Source organism: Solanum dulcamara, chromosome 10 (assembly GCF_947179165.1).
Source record: "Solanum dulcamara chromosome 10, daSolDulc1.2, whole genome shotgun sequence".
Classification (NCBI taxonomy): domain Eukaryota; kingdom Viridiplantae; phylum Streptophyta; class Magnoliopsida; order Solanales; family Solanaceae; genus Solanum; species Solanum dulcamara.
The window spans coordinates 13,442,339-13,455,705 of record NC_077246.1 but is presented as its reverse complement, the minus strand read 5'-3'; positions in this window follow the sequence as shown (position 1 = coordinate 13,455,705).

The following is a 13,367-nucleotide window of genomic DNA, read 5'->3' as shown; positions in this document are numbered from 1 at the left end:
GAGAAATTTGTCCTACTGAATTTTTTAACGTCAAACTTTATTGTACTCGACATTATTTTTTGCTTCACACCTTTCTATATTGTTTTTGAATATTTTTGTAAATAATTATGACAAACTGTAACGTCGCCGAAATTTACTATTTACGTAAATAGTACTTTTTCACCAAATTTACTATTTACAAAAATTTACTATTAACGAATAGTACCTTCGCAAAAAACAGACAGAATAACCGAGGGCTCTGATACCATTGTTGGGGGGAGTAAACACCACAACTAAAGTTTGATATAAAAATAAATTGGACACGAGAATTTTACGTGAAAACCCTTCTAACAGATAGAAGGGAAAAACCACGGGGTAGAAGGATCTCACTATTAAAATATGGAGTACACTACTCTCAAATACAAGGAGAAAACAATAATTAACACTTCTCTCTTGTAAAAGGAACAACTATTAAAGAGGATACTCAAGACTACAATATTTATCTTGGTATATAACTCTCTTTGTATTTTTACTCTCTCTTTCTGGGATGGATCTAAATGAGGGCAAGAAGCCCTCTATTTATAGGAGACAAAAACGCATAAGAAATTACGCGTTTTCTGTCAACTTTTTGCTTTTCAAATGCATACGTGTTTTTCCTTCTTTTTACCTTTTTGAATTTTGCATTACAATTGTTGCTTTCCCTTTGTTGCAGCTTTTGTTGAATTGTTGAAATACTCCTTTTGTTGACTTTTCATTTTTCAGCTATCACTAGTGTAATTGAATGTGTTTACCTTCATATAGTTCTAATATGGAGCTTATTCAAACATTTAGTATTTTGAGATTTCAAGTAGGATAGAAAAATGATTAGAGATTCGTGTTGATAACGTGTTATAAAATAAAGATAGAATATTAAGATCTAATGAAAAAGCAAAGAAAGAGGAAGAGGAAAACAGGATGAGGCAAGAAAGTAGCAGTAACTTTTCTCGCAATTATTGAGTATTTTATTTCATATACAATGTAGCCCTTTTATAAGCTTAAAGTTATTTGAAAATGTAGATATACTACAGTACATGTGGGCCATAGGACATCCACATCCACCAATTATTTACAACAATCCTAATAATATCTTTCTCTTCTCCTCATTTTTTTCATATATGCTATTTCCTCTTCTTTTCTTTTTCTTTTTTCTCATATTTTCTCCTCTTGTTTGCTCTTCTTTTTCTTATATATTATGTTTTTCTTCTTTTATTTTTTTATAAATAATTTGTGGTAATGAAGAAATGTAAATAATGGGCAGCCATTACTCTTTATGAATATAATTGAAAAAGTATTCCAAATTTTTCATGTGCTTTATTGAAATTATATAATTTAAAAATTAAATTAAATTTATACATATAAATTAACATAAATAATCAATTTAAATTGAAGTTGAATTATAATATAAATTAATTTTAATTTGATTCATTTTTAAAAAAATGTTATAAATAATTAATATTTTATAGCTTTAGATATTTTAACCAAAAAAAGTGCTTAATAACACTTATGTACCAAATATATCAATAATATTTTTAGCTTCAACATTTTTTAAAAATATGTAACTGCTTATTTTTAAAATAAGTTTCAGCACTTTAAAAATTACTTTTTAAAAGCCATTAGCTTTTAGCCAATCCAAACAAGCTCCAAGTTCTCAAAATTGGTCATCTAAAATATTGCAATGAATGGAAGGTTAGCCCCTACAAATGATTAAGTAAGCCTACAAACTGTGCTTAATCATGCAGACCTAGCTATGTACAAGGCTAGAAGAAGTTAAAGTTGTTTAAGTCGACTGATTTCGAAAGCTTACAAATATTGATGAAATTAAGGGTGAACTAATGAAAGCTTAACATCTTGTTTAGTTAATCTTAGTTGGATCAACATGAAGTTGAAAGTTTTGAACAATATGGAAAGCTAATTCTCAAGGAGAATTTTCAACGAGAAGATTATCAACATAAAAGCTATGATTAAGGGAGAAGATGTACATCAAATAACACATGAAGATTGATGAGGCTACATACTGCACATGAAGAAGTATGAAACTGTTATAATTTTGTCATTACCAAATAAGATTTTTTTTTTGAGACATGCCTTTATCATGCTCTGAGAGGGCACCCTAGGTGTGGCCGACACTTAAAAACCATCTCTGGTCTCCAAGAGAATCACTTGGTCTCATCACTCATTCATTCATCAGCGGAAGACTTAAGTGAAAACAAGAATACTTATGTGAGTTCTCCATCATCAACATCAAAGAAAAGAAATAATCCTTAGGAGAAGTAGTTTCAATGGAAAATTACTCCAATTACATTATCAAACTCTATCTATGAAGCCTCTAACACTATCAGACTGTGCCAATGACATATACATGGCTATCTCAAAAGAAACATAACACTTAAAAATAATGAAAGGATAAAGAGTTCCTCCGAATACAAGAAAGACTCACCAAATAGCTGAAAAGTAATGATCTTCAACGATATACCTATTGAGGATCTTTAACACCTGTATCTACATCATAAAATGATGCAGGTCGAATGATGTCAGTACATGAAATGTAGAGTATGTAAAATGGTAGGAAAGTAAGGATAGATATCAAGATACTTCTCTCAAGAAGACTCAGCTCAGAACTCAACATCATCTCAACATCAATATGCATTGCAAGTTTAAAAAATGAAATGCTTACTCAGTTGGGAGTTTCTCTAACCAAAAATCATCACTTATGAGCTAGTGATGATGCAATGAAGCGATGTTATTGCCACATCCATCTAATATCTTTCCAAGGTAAAGGACATCACCATCTTGAATCCAATCATCAAAGTCCTCTTTTTGAGATTTAAGAGGCATAACCTCCATCCTACGTTAGCTATGTAGTTCTAGAATTTGAGTCAATTAAACTCTTATCCAACTCGGTTCTCAATACTGCTCCCAAAACATATGCTCATATTAACCTCATCATCTAGTCTCATTGTAATTTAATTTAAAACATCAAACTCATCTCAACGCAACATCATCATTACCTCTTCATCAACCATTACACTTCAAAATATCATTTACATCTCATTAAAATATCTTGCTCAAAATATCATTTAACCCAAAGAATCAAATTCATTTAAACTCAACGCTTTTGCTCTTTCAAAACTCAAAAAAATACATATATAGTATAAATTCAAAATACATATATAGTATAAATTCAAAATACATATATAGTATTAATTCAAATTACTCTTTTTGTCAATGCATATTAAAACCCAACATTTTTACTCAAAACACGCATGAAAAAAAATCATAAACATCAAATCAATTAGGGTTCATCAGAAAGTAGCCACGAATAATAATTTCAATAATATGAGAGATAAAAATAATATTCTCAATGCATAAATATATCTAACTCAATATAAGAAGAGTTAACTCATTTAGAATTCAAGAATTAGGGTAAAACTCAACTCTAACTCAATTACGATGAATTTAAATATTGAGCGCATGGACGAACTCAATCCAATGTTATGAATAGCCTTACATACCTGGAATTCGAATCTTTACTCAGAATCAAATAGCTCAATGAAAATTCTTGAACCCTAGCATTTTCTCCTCGTCGGAGCGTTTTGTGTACTACCCAGAGTATATGAATCACAAAAATAGTATTTCTATACCATTATAAACTAAAACTATATTTGACAATGAGTAAAGAAGTGTATAGAGATAAGAGTTGATTGAAAAAGTTTGATGAACAAAATACGGAAATAAGGTGGTATTTATAGGTGTGAAGGAGAGACCTAATAGTAAATAAAATAATTATAAAGAATGATCTTGAAAATTCAATGGAGGATTGTAATATCATGGGTGATGCCAAATGGAGAACTATTGATGTCATTGGTGATATCAAATAGATCTAGATCTTTCATGGTTGGTGAGATAAATTTTCTTTTTATGTAATACCATTTTACACAGCTACGTTTGAACAAGATAACTTCCTAATTAGGATTTGGTGTCTCATATGAATTGTAGCTCTAGAAGTCTCCTTTCATGTTGTTCAAGAATCAACCTAATTAGATCATCCTACAGTGAGATATGATTTTTCTTCTACAAACGTCCACTTCATCACAACACCAAATCTTGCAAAAATTAAATTATTTGACCTACTTAGCCTCCGAATATTAAGCTATGGTCTTCACGAAATTGTAGGTAATGATGTTGGATTTCTTTATCAACTTGAATCACCTAATTTGGACCATCCTATGAAGAGTTATGCCCAAAATACAGAACTAGTATCATTTTCGCCGAGAATTGAAACAACACATACAATGTTTTAGGGGGTGTTACAACCTTGATTTCTGAATTTATATTCAAGATTATATGATATTTTGATAATGTATAAATATTGTACAAATGACAATTCATATGTACAAGAAAGATTGAAGAAAAGAGAATGATATTCAAGAATCAGTCACTTAATAAATCTCCAAAAGAAAGTGAAGAAGTTAACAACACTGTGGGGGAAGTCATTAGAGAACTTGTTCGTCTAGCAAAGTTGAAGAATGTCTTGAAGAAGCTAATTCAAGAAATTCGGAGGATTGAAGTTATGACCCAAATGAAATCTACTAGGAACTAGAGTTCAAGATATGAAAATATCATCCAAAACTGAAACATGAATCTAGCTTGGAATTAATAGAGAAGAAGTTGCATACGCTTGAACTGAGGGAAATCAAGTCAAATTAGAATTGGATTTATGAAAAGTCTTGAATCAATTACTGATTGGATTGAGAAACTGTATGCGGCTAGATTACTCTTGTAAATACAACATGATATAAAGTTTTGGAATTTAGCCACACCCCAAAAAGAGAAGCGTCAGAGTGAAAGAGTCATCGCAATGAGTTTCCAAGAAAAGCAATTGCTACAACGTAAGAATCTTGAAGTTTTATCTATAAAAAAAATTGAATTGTAATAGTTAGTTTCTTTGTGTGTTTCCAAGATAAAATCTTGATTACATTTTTAGGTGATGGTAGTAAGTGTTGCTTTCTGTTGTAAACAGACTTCATTAATTGGGTAGAGTTATTCAAGAAGAGTAGAAGAGGGTAGAGACACAGACTATTGAGAACAATTCCTTATGCGTACAAGGATTGTTATAGCCTTAAATTGCTCGAGCTTAGTCCAGAGTTAGGAAAAATCCTATAGGAAGTAAGTCGTGATTTTTGTCTTCCTTAAACAAAATTTCTTGCTAAAATACTCGTATTGATTTACTTATTACACAATTTATCTTCTTGCATAACTACTCAAAAAATCTAATTCTTTGAGTACTTAGGTTGTAGTCACTTGTTATACTCAAAATTATTAGACGTATGTTATTCTTCCAACTTTTTGAATGATCTGAAGATTTCTAGAAATAAATAGAGAAATGCAGATTAAATGTACTAATAATGGTTATAACAAACATAAAGTTAGAAAGAAAATACATAACTGTCACGCCCCAAACTCAAGGGCCGCAACTGGCATCTAATGCCAAAATCTAGGCCCAGTTCAACCCTGCTGAACCATTTGCTACTAGCGCATGGCAGCTCATGCAATCAAGAAAACAAGCAAGTATATCTTGGCTTAAAAATTAAGCCCTCGGCGGGCAAGGCCTTGTCAACAGATCTATAAAAGAAAAAGGTACTCCCAATAGTTCATATAAAGAAATAGCCAACTAGCACAGTCCTAATTGAGCCATTGAGGCCACTATGATGTCTATACCGAAATTGAAAGCAGGTATATATCAAGATAATACATCAAATAACTAACAAGCCTCAACAAACCAATAAACTAGGCCAACATGGCCATAACGTAGCTATAAAACCCATATACTAGTCTGCAAGCCTCTAAGAGTAGTAAATTCTACCGGGACAGGGCCCCGGCCTACCCAAAAATACATACAACAAAATCTAACAAACCTCAAAAATCTGGCAGGTTCGGAAGAAAGGGACTAGCCAACCTTCTAGAACTCAACTGTGCTACTGGGGAGGTCTATCAAGCCGCCTGTCAAGTCCTACACGCATGAACGCAGCGTCCTCAGGCAATGGGGCGTTAGTACAAAATAATGTACCAAGTATGAAAGGCAATTGACTAAGCAGGTATCAAGATATACTAAAAATAATCAGGTAAGGAAATCAAGAATAAGATAAGCTTACTGACTTGCTCCAAAATCTAAACATACCAAAAATAATCAAACAACAACCTAACTAAGCCCCTATACGCTCGGCAGGTACAAACAACAAACAAGACCACCTACCTACCCCCATAAGCCTAAAAGGTGCCAATTCAGTCTATATACCCCTATCGGTAGTCCCCTAGCTCCGTAGGCAGTCACATAGCCCTCTTAGACAATAATATAGCCTCATAGGAAGCACATAGCCTTCTTAGGCATCAATATAACCTCATAGTCAAATTATAACCTTTTTGGCAACAACATAGCCCCACAGGCAACACTTAGCCTTTTTAGGCATCAATATAGCCCCGTAAGCAACTCATAGCCCTTTTAGGCAACACCATAGCTCTGTAGACAACATGTAGCCTTCTTAGGCATTAATATGGCCCCGTAGGTAACTCATAGCCTTTTTAGGAATCAATATAGCCCTGTAGGCAACTCATAGCCCTCTTAGGCAACATAGCTCGATAGGCAGCACATAGCCTTCATAGGCATTAATATAGCCCCGTAGACAACTCATAGCCTTCTCAGGCATCAATATATCCCCGTAGGCAACTCATAGCCTTCTTAGGCAAAGGTCACATTCTTGCGGCTAACCACCATAGCTCCAAGGGAAACAATAACAATTCAATAGGCAAAAAGCGAGCAATTTAGCTATAAGCAACATATACGAATAACCTCTAACCCTTGCCCAACATAGGACCTCTACTAACAGAATGTAAATCCCAACAAGGAAGGATTACAATAACTCTGGCAGCCAACAACTAACAATCTTTGCTATAAGTATAACAACGATAACAATAACCTTCTCGTATTGCTCCTAAACTTTAAGGAAACATGCCAAAAGATGGAAATAGCCTTAACATACCTTTCAACTGAAGCCCCAAAGGTGTTTCAATGAATCTTGACCAACCAATTGTAATACAACAAATGTGAGAATCAAAAAGGCTGCAAGAATGAGCCATAACCAATCGATACGGCATCAATGTCACACTCGCAACCATCCAAGTCCAAATTATTAAATTAGGCCAATAAGAGTAATAAATAATAGCTATATCCAATGAATACATTCCAATAACATCTCAAAAGAGCGACAAGCTCCCGAGGTATATAACAAGTTGTATTTCACGTCGTTCAATCAATAACTATCGTACGGGACTCCAATAAGAATCTCACAATCTTCCCAATCCCTCCATCACCTCAACACCATCAGTACACAACAACAATAACCAAACATAGTAAGATAAAGGGGTTGTCTAAAGCTACGATATCCAAAACACCACTTAGTGGCTCGAAAAGCTGTAAAATGATACTAGAACACGTAATTGTGAATAAGGGTCGTAGGGGGAACATTTCCTTGACAAAGTGGATTGAATTCTAAAGCTAAAAAATCTACCTCCTTACAGTAACAACAAACGAAACAAAAACCAATTAGAAGCTACTAAAAGTCATCAACAAGTATGACTTTTCATAACTAGAAGCTTAGAATCTCGTTTTAACAAGTAGATAAGTGTACGGGATCCTTACCTTACCAATACAACTCCGTAGCTACTGCCCAATATCAATAATCTCCTGGAACTCTTGCTGTCCAAACCCCAAAAGAGAAGCACCACACAAAATACAAAAAAAACTATGCCAAAGTGACGAGCTCGCAACGTAGAGCGATTTCCATTAAAGATCCAAGATGAGATTATCAATGTATAAGAGTGATTAGGGGGTAAATTTCTCTGATTTTATGGGTTTTTGATCATTTCCAATGAAAAAAATGAAGGAGATGGCTGTATATAAAGATAAACCGACTTAGAGTAAGGGGGACCCACTTTGAGGTACCTACTTGTGTAGTCTCACAAAAACTTGCATATCTATCTATTCTGAAGTCATATGGACAAACGGTTTAGTTCGTTGGAAACTAGACTCGTGGATCTTTGATTTGATATGTTTTGGGCCTCATAAATTTTTATATATTGAGAGAAAACCTCCAATATATTTGACCCAAATATCAGAGAACTCTTTATAAAGAAACTTACGATAACTTTCGCCAACTTTTATTTTGCCACTTGCTTAACTTCAAAACTTGAGATACAATACTTGAAAACTTAAAATATGACATACCACATCATTCTTAATTTATTACTCCCCCCTCTTTGTCTTACCGCGAAGATAAGAGTTAATTTAGACGTTTTAAAAAATTGAGGTGTTACAATAATATTCCCCCTTAATTTATACCTTTTTTTAACTAGACGCCTAAAGTTTGTGGGGGGGGGGAGAGTCTTATCACCTCATGACATCATTTTAAACCAAAATAAATATATTTTTGACCCATTTTCACAGTAGATATGTTCTCACATTAGGTGAGTGCGTGGAGGAGTAATAATACAATTCTAATCCAGTGTAAAAATGCTATGACACTGCCAAATTGATTTTTTTCCAAAATCTCAATTGATAGTCGTTGAAGAGCTTTTCATCTGCAACCAAAAAAAGAAATCTTAATCCTCAACGAATTTTTTATTTATTAGCTTTACTAGCTTCAATTTTTTTGGGTTTAAAAGTTATGAAAACAACTGATCTGCAAACCCTTAAGTGCAGTTGCAAACATATTTTAAAAACGGCATCGGTGAGAAAAATTCAAACCACAGTCAGTCTTAAACTAATCCTATATACGCATGAATAATAGATAGCACAACAAGAAAATAACAAAGATAGTACAACAAATCATGACAAAAAGGTTTTCCTGAAAAATTACTACTATATATAAAAAAATATTTTTTTATCAAAATTTTCGTTCAAATCAAGAAGTCACTAACTTGTAAGCCTTCACTTCTTTGTTTTGACTCCACAATTCAAAAATTACCATTGTGAAATTGTAAATTTGTTTTGACTATTAGAATGCTTTAAGATTTAATCGATTAGAGAGGGTAGAGTAAAATAAATAATCTGAAAGGAGTTCTGCATTAAAATTATCACAACCCTATTTCTCGAGTCATGATGGCACATACTATAATCTACCAGTAGGTAAGTCAACTCCGAACAACAAGTAATGGATTTAAGGGTAAAAATTAAATAAGAATAAGCAATTCTAAGACATATAAGATAAACAAGATAGATAAGCGGAAATAAGCCAAAATATATATACAAAAGATCCCTTGCAGAACCTGGAAGTCACAAGTACAAATCTGACTAAATAAAAAAGTATAAGTCCCAAAAATGGACCATAGAAACAAGACTTATCTCAAAAGCAAAAGGCTAGACAAATATATATACAAATGGAGACCGAAACAGTACGAAATGCCAAGTGCTCACCCCTGTCTCCGCATCAGACTGCTGCAAGCTCGAATTAACAATGGTCACTATTGCTCGGACCTGCATCACGAAAATAGATGCAGAGTGTAGTATGAGTTCCAAAATAACAGACATCCAATAGGCATCATAGGCTGACTGAGCTTGAAAAGTAAAAGTAATATGAACAGAAGGAATAGAACTGAACAGAGGTCACGAATAGAAGTCTAAAGTAAAGTAATGAAATGCACACGAGTGTAGAAAATATCCTAACTAAAGTAATCTCAAGCTAACTATATCTAAGTGGACCCCCATAAGCCAGAAGATATACTCGTGCGCAAGTTTAAATAAATATTTGAATTGTAAGACCTCAAAAGTTTGAAAAGTCAAAAAACGAGGAAAAAAATTGAAATTCTAGAAAATGCAACTTTTTGGCACCAGGTGATGACCATGGATGCCATCAAAGGCCGTATTGAGAACCAAGGTATGTAGTGTGCCACCGTGGTGAAGTTTCATCAACAAGAACCCTATAGAGAAGGGTCCACGGCAGGGACCACGGGCCGTGGTGAGAACCACTAGCCGTGGTGACCCCTCCCCTAAGACCCTTAAAAACTTTTCCAAGGACAATACCAGGATCGAACCACCACGGGACGTATTTCCCTTCATGGACCGTGGTACATCCCGTGGTGATCACTCTTGCAGACTCTCATGTCAGGTTCCTCACCACGACCCCTACCACGGGCCGTGGTGACCTTCACGGACTGTTATAGTCTCCGTGAATGGGGCCCTCTAGATTTCCTTTTTAGCCAAGTCCAAGGCACTGACCATGATCACCACCACAAACTATGGTGAGTTTCACGGGCCGTGGTGGATCCTTCGTGCAGCCCCAATCTTCGGTTTTAATGAGGGTTATTCTAGTCTTTTTCCTATATTTTGTAATAAATGAGGACGGTTTGTAAGGCTAGAATCATACCTATTAACTACCCTAAAACCTTCTAACCCTCTCATTCTTAAACATAACTCCCAAAAATCCATAACCCCTCTCTCCGAGGTTTTCTCTCAAGTCCTTTTTCTCCCTCAAGTAATTCAAAAGTGTTCTTCAAGGTCAAGTTTTCATTCTCTTCAATTTAGGGCTCATCAAGGTCAAGGTATGTGGGACTTCATCCATGGGTACCTTTTACCCGTGGAATCCCAAAGATCCCTTCTTAATTTCTTAAATTAAAAGCCCTAATTGCATGATTTTTGTTGGGTCATCTCAATTATGATATTATTCAATGTTATTAGTCTTATTATGCATAATTCACATCATGTTGCATGATTTAAAGTTGAATTTTAATGGCCCATAATATATGCTAGTTTCAAGTATGATTTATGAGATATGATCATAATTTTCAAGTTATATTCTATGAAAGCTTTATGCTATGAATTAAAAATGTTTTTTAAGTTATATTCTATGAAAGCTTTATGCTATGAATTAAAGATGTTTTATGCAAAGAAGTTCATGAATGATAATTCTATGATGTTTCAAGCAAAGTAAAAGATAGGGCAAGCTAAGTCCCTAAAGATGTTTACGATCAAAGATATGTAATGATAAAAAGGCTACACTCACATTGCATGAGTTATATGAGTTAATCCTATGCTTTTAATATGATGATGTTAGATATGCTATTCTTATGATATATTTATAAAGATGGATCAATATTAGTTATTATCTTTCCCTATGATGTCTATGATCATGTTTTATGAATTCCATTGGGATATTGACCAAGTACCGAGAGGACTTTAAGATGGAGTTCGGTCCGATAACGAAGTTAGTTACCCAAGGGAATCCTAATAGCAACCTTTAGTCCCAAACTACGTTGCCCGCGTAGGTTTACATATGTCAATGTGGCAAAATCCACATAACCCAGTTAAAGAGTTACTACTGGAGTATGCCCCAGCAAGTTACTACTGCAGGAGTCTTCAGATTCCATGTATTAGCTCGCATGGTCTTATATGTCGGTTAAAGGTCCTATCCCACACAGTTTCAGTTGAGTTATGAGTTCTTATGATGATTATGAGATTCTTTGATGCATTGACCAACGAGATAAATGTTTTAATGTTTTCATGATTTCACTCATGTTTTAAAGATATTAGTCTTGCATCCATGATTCATATTGATTATGCCCTATGTTTATTGTTCATGCACATTCTTACATACTTAATGCATACCATGTACTAATGCATACTTTTTACCTACATTGTATCATAATGTAGGGACCGATGATCACGTTTATTCTCCTCCTACTCGTTGCTAGAGTTTACTATTAACTTCTTGTTGGTGAGTCCTCATAGTCCGAGGACATGACATCTATTTCACATTTGAAATTGTGCTTCATTACTTATATGTTGTCTACTGTGTGAGCTGGGAGATTGTCTCATGCCTCCACCTAGTATTAGAGGCATGTTAGATAGTAAAATAGTCTATGTTGTCGTTTCTCGTTTGAGACTTACGCTTTATCTAAGATTTTGCTTTCGTATCTTGATTTAGCTTTATTGCTTAATTTACCTTATGTATGCTCATGAATGTTATGTTAAAAGGCTTGGTTGGAGTCCTTCAAAATTCTAATCACCGTGTTACGACTAGGCCCTAAGTTGGGTCGTGACACGAACAGACCCCCATAAGCCTGACTAGTACACAAAATAACTATAACTATCAAGAATTGAATCTGAGAACCTAACACCAAAAAATAGAACCAGAACCTCAAACTGAATTAGTGGAATCTGACAAAACGGAGGCCGAACTTCTAACTGAATGCTCATCAGAAGTATCAAAGTAACCGATCAAAAGTATCAATAAAGCGGAGGCTATACCTCTAACTAGATGCTCTTTTTAAGTATCCGAATGATCGGGGCCAGACCTCTAATCAGATGCTCTTTGAAAGTGTCAATTGGTCGAGGTCGGAGCTTGAATTTGGATGCTCGCCAAAAGTACAATATAGCTACTGCAAGTACTCCCAACAGTCAATAGTCACTAATCTTCGTGGAACACCGTCCATACCTAGCCAATTAATTTTACCATCTGAGTTGAACCCAAAACCAATCTTGAATCACAGAACGAAACCCGGTGTCATCGTCGAAACTCATAAAATCACAGAATTAGGAAAGTAAAGATAGAATATCATCGGAGCAAGCGTGCTTCCTAGATAAGGCTCATACTATCAAACTCAAGTATGCTACACCAGTCTACAAGGATCTAAGTCGGCCAAAGCGACATCAGAGCAAAACGAAGGCCAATCTAGTCTGAATCATGCATTTTCTAAGGCAAGTACTAGTAAAACCTAGTGTAAGGCCAAACATGCTTCAAATAAATAAGAAACCAAGTATTCAAATATACCACAAGGCATGAATGAACAATAAAAGCAAGTAACATGCTCACAAGTGCCCGGTAAATCCCTGAAATTGGCCTAAAACATGATTTCTAAGCGTCTAAGCACGATTCAATAGCTACCCAACCCAAATTCCAACTAATTAATAAGCATTCACATTCTCAAGCTCAATCTAAAGAGAGGAAAGCTGTAGTCTACTTGTAGGCTGATCACGCGCTCCAAAATTACATAATCGGAGCCTTCCCCTTACAAATGGATTTTGAACGCTACCACACTATCAAATATAGGTACACAACGTTAATACAGTCATTTTGATACTAAAATTATCAAAATCGGAGACACACCAATTTCAGAGTCAAAAATGAAAATATGGGACCCGCTTTGATAATTACAAAATTGACTCTGTAAAGAGATCCTAATTACCTCCCCAAACTTGTGTTTTAAAATGGAACACAATTTGGGGCTTGAAATAGCCCAAACATGATCATGCAACAATTTTGCAATTTAAGCTCAAAACCCACAATTTACAACAGCTA